We start from the raw sequence: 14,151 nt of genomic DNA, 5'->3' as shown, positions 1-14,151 counted from the left end.
CTAGGATTCAATCAAATTCCCTGAATTAAGGCTTAAAAGATTTTGAACAATATTGCAACATTTCCAGCCAGGAGGAGAGGAGAGAGAGAGAGGGGGAGGAATGTAATGTTTATTCGTGTTGGAAATGTTTGTTGAAAGGCCTGAAGATTCCTTCCTCCCTCTTTCTTTCTCTCCTTCTCTCTCTCCATCAGACATATTGCCCGCTGCATCATCTTGCCGAGTTGGCCACAAGTATTGGAGCATCTGCGTCAACGTGAGTCCACTTAGCACTAGAGACCCACCTGAGCCGCTGGAGAATTATGGTTTCACTTGAGCACACGAACTGTGTCATCTGTTGCCCAGCTCTGGCCCTAATGGGTTGCCGTTTGGGGTAATGCTCGCAGTGCCTCGATCAAAGCTAGCTCTCTCTCTCTCTCTCTCTCTCTCTCTCTCTCTCTCTCTCTCTCTCTCTCTCTCTCTCTCTCTCTCTCTCTCTCTCTCTCTCTCTCTCTATCTATCTATCTATCTATCTAATCTATTTAGCTATCTATCTGTCTGTCTATCCATATACATATATATATATATATATATATATATATATACATATATATATATATATATATATATATATATATATATATATATATATATATATATATATATATATATATATATATATATATATATATGTGTGTGTGTGTGTGTGTGTGTGTGTGTGTGTGTGTGTGTGTGGTTAATGTATAATTCCAAATCAATGATAAGCTTGATACATATACAGCCAAACACACCCACACATTTGAAACACCAATTCCGAAAAAATATAAATACACATGCCCACGCACAGACACATATATGTCCTCATGAATTAAGGAATGCCATGTAGACGCAAGGGAGGAAATGCACATCCATGGGCATTAAGTAAGACATATAGAATGTAAATGACCCCATTTGTACGTGCTTGCTGGCATGCTTGAATACAGGCACGCGCGCACAACACACGTCTACACATATGGACACTTCCATGTAATAAAGATTTGAAAACAAATGCAACCATAAGCAGATAATGTGTGCGTTTATATATATATATATATGTGTGTGTGTGTGTGTGTATGTGTATGTGTTTAATTTTCTGCTATCAAGCCTATCTAGTTCATGATTTCGTCACCAGAGGAGCTGTGTTCTTTGTTTACATTTATTGGTTTTGAAGGATCGGATGCAGAATGTTGTCGGATGTGGATGGTATCCAAGACCAGCTCCAGGTCCCATTAGGATCTGATTAAAGGTTGATACTGCACAGGTTTCATTGTTTTCAGTACTAACCCACATATGGTTCTTGACTGTCACACTTTTTGATATCCTTCTGTATCTATGATTAACAGAAACATGATATTCTAGCACTGGTGTAGTTAAAAACTAAGCAAGTCCATATTATTAGCTAAGTTATTTTAGGTAAAATCTCCCTTTCTACCTCGCCATGTGTTATGTAGGGAGTAACAGGCACTCTGGCAAGAGGGATTTGGAAAAGCACCCAAGAAGTGACGTGAGCCGAGGGAGGCTCTGGGGAGGGCATGCCTGTGATGACATGACCTATTACATCCGCTCTGGGCCCGACAGCTGCCAGGCCCATGTCGAGGGGCAGGGTAGACCACAGGAGATGTGAGAGTCATGACGGTGGAGGGAGACGTGCTGGGGATGAAAGGCTGTTGTGAGACAAGGGAAAGACTAGGAAGGGATAGAAGCAGAGGAAAGGAAGAATTATTGCTTAAAACTGAGGGATGTCCAGGAGATAGTGAAGATGATGATGTAAAGATTGAAAGAGGAATGAATATAAGTAGTAAAGAAATAATGAACTAAGGACTACGGCTTATAGAGATGGTCGAAAACAAAGACAGGCAGAAATAATGGAAGTACGAATGAAGAGAGAGAGTTAGAACAGACACGGCCTTCTGGACCAACAAGATCAGAGTTGCGGATATTCATAAACTCAGAGGATCCACAAAAGAGGCGAGTAATACAACAAATATTGCTGGAAATTATTTGAAATTAGATAAAGGAAGACTAAGTGTTGAGCATGACCAACCGTTACGTTGATTCAAGATAAATAAACGAGTCTTCGATGGAATGCTAAGGTTCAACAGTAACACAAGGACTGCAAGCAATCCCTCTACCTTTAACGAGCCAATTGTGTCTTGATGACGTCGTGCACCACCGTACACCGTCACAACACGACAACAGGACCCGTGACCACAGTCCTGCCAGTCTAGAAAGACATACTTTGCAACCCTTGCAAGACCGACCCCTTCCTCCCTCCTCTTTTTTTCCTTGGGTAATGATTAGTCTGCGAAACATTTCTCACAGAATTGGACTCCACGCTCTGATGGTCTCATTGGATAGGTTTTTATTTCTGTTAGTAATATTGAATTGCAATATTGTGATACTCTATTCTTTTCCTCTCTCTCTGCCGTCAGTAAAAGGAATCAGGATGAGGACAAGCAGTGTTGGGTAAAGGATGAAGAGCAGACTTGATAGTCCTCTTGTCTTGCAATAGATTTTCTAGGTTTATCTTCCCAAACTGACGACTATATATACTGATGTTACACCATAGGCCTTAACGTCACATAATGTATTCACCTGAGAAAAGAAATATATGTATATTTGCATATACTGGCATCACGAATTTTTCAGCCTCATGTTAAAGAATAAAATGGAGTGTAATCTTTACCCTCACCCTCCCAGCTTGTACACATGTATACCCCCTGTAATGAGTAGGGCGACGGAAATTATGTCTTATCATCATTATCTCTGAAATAAGAATGGTCTAGGATGCCTAACGATATCCAATAATTAGGATGATTACGGGGGTGTGTGCGCCAGGCTGGCGGTTTACGCCCGTAGGCTACGAAGAAACTGGAGGAGAAAGACCTGGGTAAAGATTTTGGAGGAACAGAAACAACAGTTTGTATCATGAGTGATCGTGTGAGGCAATATCGCAGACACAGCGACAGCAGGGGAAACTAACGTAGTGGTTTACACGCATCAAGTCTCGGTAGATATTATTTTACGAAGTTTGTGGTGCTTCCTTAACTCGTCTTCGAAGCAAGAAATAGTCGGACCATCTCATGTAAGCAAATTTTACTCCTCCCAAGTTGAACGGAACATATGACAGCATTTTCTTTTTAAAGTCATGTCCCCAGAGGCATGATTTTAGTAATGGAGATTACTTGACTGAGGAAAGAGACCGATTTGCTCACCCACGCCAAAATCAAGAACTGATTCGTTTTTTTCTTAATTCTTAAAAGAGCAAGACAGCTGTCCGATATGTTGTGCAGAATGTTTCTGACGTTTCAGAGGTTGTATTTCAATCTCTCGTTTTTAACACTGTGACCTTCAATCTTTGGTCCTGTGAGCTCAAAATGACCTTTCGATACGAGCATGAAATGAGTTTCATCATCCTTACGGTACTTGTAGGTAGTAAAGCAGAGAGAGAGAGAGCAGTTGCTTCACTTCAGTCAGAAGCGAAAATCCCTCCATCGTTCTCAGCACGAAGGCTTATTCTTTGCCCGATCTGGTCCCTCTTGGCTGTCAAACCCTCAAGAGAATCTTCACAAAAGCCTCTGCCACCGTAGGAGATTCCATTTTATGGTTGGCTTCCTCCCTTAAGGTAGTGTGTGGACCAGTCCTACCAGAATCGGGGTTGAACTCGTCCTCAGCCCCAGCTAAGAAGGTTCTATAGGTCCCACAGGCTTACTGGTTACCTGATAAAAGGGCAGATAAATGTGTGGGGCATCTTGCAAAATGTTGTCTCCTTCAGCCACGACTGAGGATCGTTCTTCAGCCAGACGACCTACACAGTACCTCACGATACTTACACTTACCTCTGGCTCGTGTAGGTCCATTTTGCACTCTCGTCAAGTATTTCTGGGTCGATGTTCGTCTATTACACCTTCCTGAGCCATACCCAGATTAGACTTAAGGACGGAACATTAAAGAACGTCTTGTTGCAAGGTGGTGTTTGGTGTCCTAGACTACGTTAATCTCTACACCTCGCTGCTCCTAGAACAGCAAAAGACCTACCTACGTTTTCCCCGTCAGGTTTATAATTTGTCGATTTTCCTCTCGAAGAAATTCTCTTAAAGTTAACAAAAAGTTGAGGGAGTTTGATCTTTTTTTCTTCTTTTTTTGTTTGTGTGTGTGTGTGTGTGTGTCTTAGATTGATACATTGTAACGTTTTCCCTTCCTCATAAAAGGATTTGGTCCTTTCTTTTCCCCAGAGCTAGTCTGAACCATCTCATCTACGGGGTCCAACTATGTTCCTAGCACATGGATCACAACAATAACCCTGACCTAACCTGCCAGTTGTAGGGTGAGAGCGCCTCTATCATATAACTTTACCTCAGGAAATACTGTTTCGTGTGGCGACCCTCAGCCGGATATTCTTACTGTAGATTTATCCTCAGGGAATAAACTTTGGGTGATCAAGTTGGCCGTACACCCCTGCGGCTCTCGCCACCTTGACAGTCTTCCCCTCCAACAGCCCATTTACGAGCGACAACCCGCGGTCGACGGCCATCCTGGCAACATAATGGCAGTGGAGGGATTCATCAACGTACCCTTGTCTCACGAGATTTTGGCTGGCGATGAGGTTTTGTGGATTCTAGTATTTCCATTTTTGGCTTAGGCTTTAGATAGGCTAGGCTTTTCTGGACTATATACACAGGCTTGGGGCTTGGAAAAAAGCAGTCGTTTATAGGAAAACGATCATCAGGGCTTGAGGGAACATTTTGCTTTTGTTGGCTTACGTATCTGTGTTAGTTATGCCATTACCATTACAGAGTACTGTAGCATAGAGTGTAATGAAGCATAGCAGTGAGGCAAATAAATAGCATAGAGTATAGTGAAGTCTATGAACGTTTTGTGTATAAGCCTATCACAAAACCCCCACGTGACATGAATCAGAAAGAAGAAAAAAACGCAGTTGATGGTAACAGCCAAACAAACATTTCATATTTGTTCGTATTATTTTCCTATTCAACACTGAAGAAAAAATAATACATGCAAAGTATTTCTATTTAGATTTCAGTAACGTGTAAAACACTGAACAGATTATTATGTCTCAGTACACCGGTTTACACACTGTACCTAGAGATATGATATATATATATATTCCAATCTAGTTCACAGAGAAGGGCGGTTATACACTTCGTATGAAAGTGACTATCGCAGTACGTGAGTTTTACCCACAGGTTGATGATATTAAAGTAATTATTGATGCATGAAATCAATCAATCATTCAGTTTCAAGGATGTTATTCTTGCAGAGTTGCAGTCGTCAGTTGTTTACACACATAAACTGTAATGCTTTGTATATTGGCAAGACGAAGCGACACCTCCGCACGCGCGTTCGTGAACACCTTGAGCGAACTACCTTAACTACCAAACCGCCCCTCTCACCGATACTTAATCATGCTCACGACAACGACCAGCCAATGACGTCAGCGATTTTCCCTGTGCTGGCCAGTAGCTCATCCAACAGTGTTCCAGTGACACGAGTCCTTCGCGTCCTACAGGAATCCCTCCATTTTCACTTACAGGAAGGAATCCACGATAAGGAACTGAAGGATCGACAGTTACTGTAACTTTAGGTAAGTTTTTTTAGAGTAGAAATATCTAGTGGTTATACATGTATGTTCTAACGGGATATTCAGCTGTGAATTGTTGTATCTTAATATTTACTAGGAGGTATTACCTTTGTATTTTACTAGGATATATTACCTCTCTGTATATGTCATTTTTGAATGTATTTTGGGTAAGGTAGGATTGTTAGTCATTATTGATATTCCTTAGATTATTCCTTGTTTCTGTTATCCATTTTACATTGGGATGTTATGAGATATATCATTCAAGTAACCTTTTTAGACCTTTATAGTTTACATTTTGTACGTAAACTTATAGATATAACATGCATGATATACTTTCTTTATAGGTTCATATGATAGTATGAATAATGCAAAAAGTAAACCAATAAAAACCAAAGATTTATTATACTTTTTTAGCTTTGTTATATTTCTAAGAGGATAGAATGCACACAGATGATTCAATGTCACTGGCTTGCATCAGTATGTGGGAGATGATGAGTGGTCCATCATCTCGCGGTTGAGAAAGAAAAAATAATGTATTTTGAGGTGTGGAACATCTGGGTACGATCCATGAGTCAGGCACAGAGGTCCAGCACACCTCAAGTCTGCGCTCCCAGCGGGAGCAAGGAAAAGGTGTCTTTTTTAGGGCAAAATGACCAGCTCAGGGCAATGTCTTTCTGTGGTTGGAAGTTGCGTACAAATTTTCACTGCAGTCGTCTTTATCGTATGTAAAAACTATGATAATGAGACAAAATACAGGAAAAGAAAAAAAGATTGAGAACCTGACCTTGAAAACCAGTCACCTCGAAGTCGTGTATAAAACACCGAAAAGAGTGGTTCTCTTCAGGTACGTTGAACGTGGAGGGAAGACAGCCAAGGAGGAGTGGATGATACGGTCAAGAAGGGAGGGGAGGGAGGCAGAACTAGGAGTGGAGTCGTGAGGCTGCATGAGAGTGGAACTTACAGATCTCGTGATGCACAAACGGCCGTGGAATAAGAAGGAGAAATTGATGACAGTATGAGGATGACGAGATGGTAGATAGAACGCACAGTTCAGATAAACATTGCCAAATATGGTGAAAGAAATTCTGATGGAAGAAAAATGATAAGCGAAAGGAAAAGATATATATATATATATATATATATATATATATATATATATATATATATATATATATATATATATATATATACATAGATAAATGTATACGGGAAATAGAGGGAAGAAGGTATAGAATAAAGGTGAGACACAAGGTGACAAAGAACAGGAGACAGTAATAGAATATTAAAGCTGGAACACAGAGGTTAAGGTACGAGGTAAAAGAATATGGAGGAAAAAGGCGACAGCAAGATTTATAGAGTGAGGACATGATTAACGTCGAGGACGAGGGAAGAGAAGTAGAGAGGAAGCGAAAGACAATAACGACGAAAAAAAAGTAACAGGATTGAGAGGAAGCTGACAGAAGATGTGAGACAGGCGCGGAAGTGAGAGACAGATGGAAGGAGGCCGGGGACAGAGGTGGCCGGGAGAGAGGACGTCCTGCTGCTGACGCTGCACCGACCATCCATAACAGTGATGGACGAACCCAACCCTCCTGCCCTGTGACCAACGCCAGGACCTGCCTCTTGTGCCTCCGCCTCCCTGACTACTGACGACCAACCCCTCTATAACCAGACATCGAAGTCACGGAGGTTTTGACGTGTAAGTTTCAAGGGTCAGGAATATATTAAAAAAGAAAAGAAAAACAACTTTTTTCTGGGCGTTATTGATGAAACTGACGAGATGTTACAAAAAAAATAATGGGAAGGCGTAAATCACAAGCCTATCGACAAGAATGAATGGAATTTGGTCTCGGTTCATTTCCTCGGCCGAAGCATAAAGCTATAAGGAAGGTCTTATGATAATGCTTGAGGGTGTGAGTGATGACCAGTGGCTAGCCAGCGGCATCATGGTGTGGTTGGTCTGGTGATGTGATGGTGTGCAGCCGATGGTCTGGTGGAGGAGTTACGGTTGTGACGATAAACTAGGTGAAGCGTTTTACAACTGTCAGTTGTTATTTTCTACAGGTTCTCCGTAAATGGAGGTTAAAATCACTGTATCTCTTTCGAATGTATTTTTAACCTTCATCAGTTGTATTTCTTCAAATCTAAAGTTGCCTCCGTATTGTCAGCTTTCATTGGGTGTTTTTGTATCTCGTTTTGTCTGTTTTAAAAGTTATTTTACTCTTCATGTAGACGACAGGACATGATATTAATATATACACTGTAACTATGTTGAATAATCTCGCTGGATGTCAGACATGGATGTCAGAGGACAGTTTTATCTCCAAAACTTGGGGGAGGGGCGGGGGGGGAATCGTGTAAAAAACTGAGCTTTCTCCTTCCCTAATAGTTCCATGAACATCTCATGACTCCAGAGTTTCACAACGGAGATGCATATTAGCGTTTCCCCCAGCAGGCAAGAAAGGTTTGGTAATGTGGTTATTAACAGCGAGAAATGGAATTGTGGCAGAGAGCTGTTCCCTTCGGTCGTCATACAACACTGTTTACCACATCAATTAAACTTTTTGTGACAAACAATCGAGATTGAAAAAAAAACAATGTCCAGTTTTCTCTAATTTCATCCTGTTGATAAATCACTTACCTATGTGCCTGTGTAAATACATTTTTTTTATATCAATTGCGTACGAATAAAATTATCCATTAATTTGTTAGCTGACTTTTTTTTTTTTTAGACAAGAAACTCAGCCCTCTGAATAGGAGAGAGAGAGAGAGAGAGAGAGAGAGAGAGAGAGAGAGAGAGAGAGAGAGAGAGAGAGAGAGAGAGAGAGAGCAATATACCATCTAACATGATGCAATTTTCATTGCAAAAATTGATGTCAGTTCCCAGCCCGTCGTCATAAAGATTAAATCTAGTTATGCTATACTCAATAACCTCATACAATTCCCTTTTTCTGTACGTTTTTCTTCTTTTTTTTTTTTTTTTTTTTTTTTTTTTTTTTTTTTACTGGTAAGCCGAAGCTATAGAGTCTATGAATAGTATATCAGATAGGCCTATACAGCGCTCGATGCCTCAGATTTATCACGTGATAGGAGTTGGACTCGACGAACTCTGCCATCATAACCTGAAGGGAGATCGAAGGAAGTGTAGAGATAGTATGAGTGCTTCCTTCCACTCGCGTCCATGGCGATGAGGTATTTACTGGTCAGGTATCACGAGGAAGCAAGTTGTTTAGTCAGAACCAAATGGCGGGGATGATATCATCAAGGAGTGATACAGTTGTCTGCCTCCCAGAGGTGAACACAGATGTTTAACCTGCCATAGTCGGCGTTATTCTGACGGGAAATATCATGCCATGAATCACCCCTGATGATGATGATGGATAATCTTAAGTGAGAGTGTGGTCTGGTATTGCCTTACCCAGCTACATGGTTCTTGGAAGAGTTTTCGTAATGATCTGTTTGGGAATCGTACAGAAGCCACCGATGGAGACAGCCAGTACCCACGATATGTACGTTGCATTTTCCACAGTGGCTGTGAGTAACATACGAGGTGTTTCCCTCCTGTGGATGGCGAGAGAGAACCATCACCCTTTTACCCCTCCCGCCATCAGCACCTTCATCATCACAGATGCCATGGTCAGCTAAGGGTTGGAGGCACCTAACGCGGCGTTGCGCTTATTGGATGAGGCAGCCATGTCCCACAGCTGCCAACGGGGTGACACACCCCCTCATGCCAGACGACAGTTATCAACTATGTAGTGGGATAAAATCATTTCCCCGAACTGTAATAAAAATTCTAACTCATAACGGCAATAGTTAGTGACAGCCTGTGACTGGCGACACGTACGAACGATGAAAGACAAACACCTCTAAATAACTATATATATATATATATATATATATATATGATAGAACCTTTGCACACTGTAAATTGACTTACGTAGAAATTAGCGTTCAAAAATCATATGTTGAAGTTAAGGTAACTTTGGTGTTGTCAGCTCAACCACACGTTCATAATTTGATTCTGTCAGAGGTTCAGCAGCTTCAGGTCCCACACATACGTAAAATCACAGAAATCGTACGTCACAAAACGCCCTATTTCGAACGCGGTCGTGCATTAAGAAATCTTAAGTGAAGAATTTCGGAATTATTCGCATTGTTCTTTTACAAGGAACATGTGTTTTAGTCTAGGATACAGACACACACACACAAAGGAATTTTCACAAGTTCTTAGTAGGTTTATTCTTCAGCCGAGGGAATGAAGCGAGAGTAAAATCCATTAATTCTTGTCGATAGGATTGTGATTTATATCTTTCCATTATCTCTTGTAACGTCTCTGCTGTTTCTTAGCAACGCCTTTTTTCCTTCTTTTTCTTTTACTCAGAACTGATGATACATCGATCAGAACCTCCGTGACTTCGATGTCTGGTTATAGAGGGGTTGGTCGTCAGTAGTCAGGGAGGCGGAGGCACAAGAGGCAGGTCCTGGCGTTGGTCACAGGGCAGGAGGGTTGGGTTCGTCCATCACTGTTATGGATGGTCGGTGCAGCGTCAGCAGCAGGACGTCCTCTCTCCCGGCCACCTCTGTCCCCGGCCTCCTTCCATCTGTCTCTCACTTCCGCGCCTGTCTCTCACTTCCTCCTCCGTCTCACGCTCGTTCCCGACTCCTTTCATCACTTCCTTTTAAGCTCTCACCTTACAGTTTGTTTTCTCTGCCTCTTCCTCGAGATCTCTTACATACTTCGAGTCAATCTTTCTTACTCCCTTCTTAATCTTAACCTCCATCAGAACACCTACCTTAACCTGTCTTTCAAACCCTCTCTCTCTCTCTCTCTCTCTCTGCTTCTTTCTTTTCCTCTCTATCTCTCAGCACCTCCTTCCCCTTGTGTATTTCTTACCCTCTGAATTCCATCTTCCATTTGTATCCTTTATTCTCTCCTCTCTCATTTGATTCATGCGTGCCTTTTCCATATTATTCTTGTCGCATTCCTTCATATCCCTTTCTTGAATTATTCTTCTGCACTTCCTAAATCCTCCTTCTTTCTGTCTAACATCCTCCCCTCTTTGTCTCCATATATTCCACACTGTTCACACCCTCCAGTCACCCCATTTACCGTCCTATCATCCATCCATTCTCCCTGTTATTCTATTTTCATTTACAGCTGTGCATTCGCTTAGCCTCTCACAGCGTCTTTCACTCCTCTCTGTTTTAGTCTCTCACTGTCATGCCTCTTTAGTCTGTCATTTATCTTCATTACATATTAATCTCATTGGTTTTCATATATTGGTTATCTTCTCTCCACCTCTTCACATGTAATCTCTCGATCTTCATCTTCCACGATCACAAAAGGAAATATGATACTTTAAAGGAATACCATATACTCATGACCATCATCTTCAAAGAACGGTTAACAAGTCAAGACCATAAAATCCAACGAAGGGAATGGTTCACACAGAGTACACAGCGAAGTGGTCTGGCCGTAACGCTCCTGAAAAAGCTGTCGTTCCCCTTAAAACCAGTGAAAAGAAAAAGCCTAGCAAAGCAAAGGGGGTTCCCTCTCGGCCCTTGGGCAACACGGCGGTACTGTGTGATTTTTATCTGCCTTACCAACAACAGTAGCAGCTCTGCAGGGAGTCACACATCTCTGTGATCTCTCTCCCTGTGGGGGATCTTTTAGACCGGCCTCCTTGGCTGTATGCAATGTTTTCCCGTCGGTTTTCTCTTCAAATATTTCTGTTAACTTAACCATGTCTCACGCATATGTGGGTTCCTTCCCATGGTGCGGTAATGAGGGGGGGGGGGCAATGTTCCACCACCAGAGCAGGAGTTTGTATCCCACGCTTTGGCATTCTAGTACACCAGCTTGGCTCCCTCGTAGGGAATCATTTTACTGGTCGTAGCAACCCGTTTCTCCTCCACCACCACCACCACCAGCAGTCTACCGCCGTCCTGGGCGAACAGAGGATCACTTCTAGACTCAAAAATGATCCCCGTCGATGTGGTATGATTTGAGGATTACCATAGCCAGCATCATCATCATCATCAGTGTCACCATTCTCACAACAGTTTTCGTCTCCTTTGTCACTGTCACGGTCTTCCGAAATCACTGCCGTTACCGTTATCATCCTCTCTGTCACTGACGCCCTGAGCTCCGAGTGTGACGTTATTGGTAACTGGGGACGTAACTGTTGGTTATAAGTTCACTCTACGAGGATACACTGTCCATGGGTACTGCTGGTGCGGCCTGTGCCGGCAGAGCACTGTCCCCACGTCACTGCCACCATCCTCACGTCCCTGCCACCATCCTCACGTCTCTGCCACCATCCCCACGTCACTACCACCATCCTCACGTCTCTGGCACCATCCCCACGTCACTACCACCATCTCCACGTCCCTGCCACCATCCCCACGTCACTACCACCATCCTCACGTCTCTGCCACCATCCCCACGTCACTACCACCATCTCCACGTCCCTGCCACCATCCCTGTAGGCACCAGAGACACCACATCCCAGGCATGGGCCTCCTCCCAGGAAGCAGACGTTTACGATGGAACATTCAGCCACCGGTGATGAAACTAGAGGCCGCTTTGATGTTCTTACTGCGTCAACAGGCGTCGTTTGGCCTCCATAATGTGCGTGTGTGTGACAGCAGGTGTGTACGTGTGTGTGTGACAGCAGGTGTGTGCGTGTGTGTGTGTGTGTGACAGCAGGTGTGTACGTGTGTGTGTGTGTGTGTGCATGTGTAACCTATTTACATAGATAAACTCATGTGCAAGAAGAATGTGTTCTACACTCCTTGTGCCTTATCTGTAACTACTTATTGATAAGAACTTATTTGTTCAGGAGGAACCCCCAACATTCATGGGGTTTCATCACTTGAATATCCTCTGTTGTCATAGAATTTATTTTCATTTCTTCACGCTGTCAACATTCACGAATTCACTATTCATTCCTTTCATCCACAACTCTGATGCTGTGAAAAGTACTTCACATCCTTTCTAATAAATGTATGTGTGTAAGTATGTTTGTAACTATAACTAACTCACTGTGATATGCTTATTTGTGTGCACAGGTAGCGAGTTGTACAGTCTCAAGGCTTCCCTTCTACACTGTAATAGGAAGGTGGTATTTTCCGCTTGTGACGAGGTGGAAGGTGGAGTGAGCGAGGCTTGGCAAATAGGATGGTAAAAAGAGAGGAGGGAGTAGGAGCCTTGAGGGAGGTGAGTGAGTTTTCTTTCTTTTTATCTTTTAGTGAACTCAATATTTACCCTTTTTTCTTATATACATTTTTGTTTGACTTTGAGATCTGTTCTGTGGTTCTTCAGCTTTTCCTAATGTTCTTAATTCTTTGATTTGTTCTCTTATGTTTAATTATTTCTTCTTGTTTTAAAGAATTACCTACAGTCCTTCTAGATCTTCAGTGTAATCTTCTTAATCGTATTTTCTTTCTGTAAGCTTGACCTGGTTAGATTTACCTGTGCTTCTGTTCCAGCATAGATCAATTCCTTTGATGCAGGTAAGATCTTGATGCCAAACCGCTGGGGGTTTTCACTGTAACTCTGTATGGTCTTATAAAGTGGTGCGACCCTAAACTTGTGGTGTATGCTATACACCGACTCGAAAGATATTTTTCAATATCTTTCTTTATTTCTACGTTGACACGCACTGACGATGACTAAGAGGAATATTTGGTCTTCCTTACAGTCCCTTTAATGTGACTGTCTGGTGTACAGGTGTGGCATTATATCATTGCATGTCCTGGAATGTAAGGCACAAGCAAAAAAAGAAAAGAAAAAAGAAATATTCCTCTGTTCTCCCTACCGGCTCTTCACTCCGCTCTCAACAATTTTGTTTTCCTTCACACCTTCATACTATTTCCTGCAAACAACTGAAACCACAAGACAGGAGAAATAACAATTTGTATGCCTTGCAGGAGGGCTATATTCTCTCTCTCTCTCTCTCTCTCTCTCTCTCTCTCTCTCTCTATATATATATATATATATATATATATATATATATATATATATATATATATATATATATATATATATATATAGATAGATAGATAGATAGATAGATAGATAGATATGTATATAATATCTTTTATTCATGACACAGTAGGTTGCCTCACTTTATACGTTTCTCCATCTTTTCTTCCTCAAATACGATAGATCCTTTCCATAGGTTTTATGCGTTTCAGCTGTCCAGGGATGCGATTCCCTCCTTCCCCTCTGACCTAACACAAACACCAGAAAACTTGCAACAGTACAAGGTCAGCTGCCCTTTGTGTGTGTGTGTGTGGACCCCTCTTCCTGGTCCTGTACCACGTCACTCAGTTGTTTCCATCAGGCGTCACATGTTCTATCCCAGTCCTTCCAACCCCACCTCGACGGTCGTGGTGTTGATGCTGCATACACTTCTCATCATCCCAGCCTCCCCTCACGTTCGTTTACCCTCTCCCCACAGTCCTCTGACAGGTTCACAAGCCTTGTTTGCCTCTGTAGATAACATGCGAGTCCCTCCGGCTTATCT

This window comes from Panulirus ornatus, chromosome 38 (assembly GCF_036320965.1).
Source record: "Panulirus ornatus isolate Po-2019 chromosome 38, ASM3632096v1, whole genome shotgun sequence".
NCBI classification, from domain to species: Eukaryota; Metazoa; Arthropoda; class Malacostraca; order Decapoda; family Palinuridae; genus Panulirus; species Panulirus ornatus.
Note: the sequence above shows the minus strand (reverse complement) of the source record.